The sequence below is a fragment of the Sinocyclocheilus rhinocerous genome, unplaced genomic scaffold (assembly GCF_001515625.1).
Source record: "Sinocyclocheilus rhinocerous isolate Xijiao unplaced genomic scaffold, SAMN03320098_v1.1 scaffold755, whole genome shotgun sequence".
In the NCBI taxonomy this organism is placed as follows: domain Eukaryota; kingdom Metazoa; phylum Chordata; class Actinopteri; order Cypriniformes; family Cyprinidae; genus Sinocyclocheilus; species Sinocyclocheilus rhinocerous.
In genome coordinates, this window is record NW_015659385.1 from 991,416 (window position 1) to 992,079 (window position 664).

The 664-nt window shown below is 46.7% G+C and overlaps 1 protein-coding gene across 1 annotated transcript in view; it reads left to right on the forward strand.

The window, feature by feature from the left end:
* The window catches only part of LOC107723679 (integrator complex subunit 6-like), a 14,427-nt gene that overhangs the window by 7,723 nt on the left and 6,040 nt on the right, over positions 1-664 (forward strand). The window lies entirely within an intron of this gene.

Below are 664 nucleotides of genomic sequence, written 5' to 3' on the forward strand. Positions count from 1 at the left end.
TATGTAACTACCATATAAGTTTCAAAACAGTCAATCCACAGACAAATGCACACAGCCTGCATAAAGTAGCTGTGCCTTTTCACGAGCCGTTGTGACTTCCGTAAAAAGGTGACGTCAGAACTACACAGTCGCCGCCTTTCAGCCACCCCGAGCACTGCCCATCGTTCCACCCTCCTTTTGCCAAACCCCCAGACAACATCGCGTCCATACCATTGCTGAGCAACAACAACACAGAAACATGTCGAGAAAACGCTGTTCAGTCGATAGATGTTAGGAAACGACATCATTGCACAGGCTTCCAAACTAGGGTTGGGGCGATAGACGATGCCATCGTCCATCACCGATGGCTGATAGACTTCACGATGTTGAGCCGGCATCGTGATCCTCCCATTCCCCCCCCACTCATACCACCCGCAATCCGGCCGCATCCCAATACCGTGTTCGGAAAGAAAATGACGTGTACTACGGAACCCCTAAAGTTAATAAATACGAGATGAGAGGAAAATATATATTTCAATATTTTCTCTCGCAGTTATATCATTGGGTAATTATACTGTTTAAATTGCGGGCGTCAGGCAGTGAGCCGCTATTATGCCTGGCATTGAAACTGCTTTTGAATGCACGATTTTAGTTTCATTTTCACTTTCGAGATTCGCGATCGCAC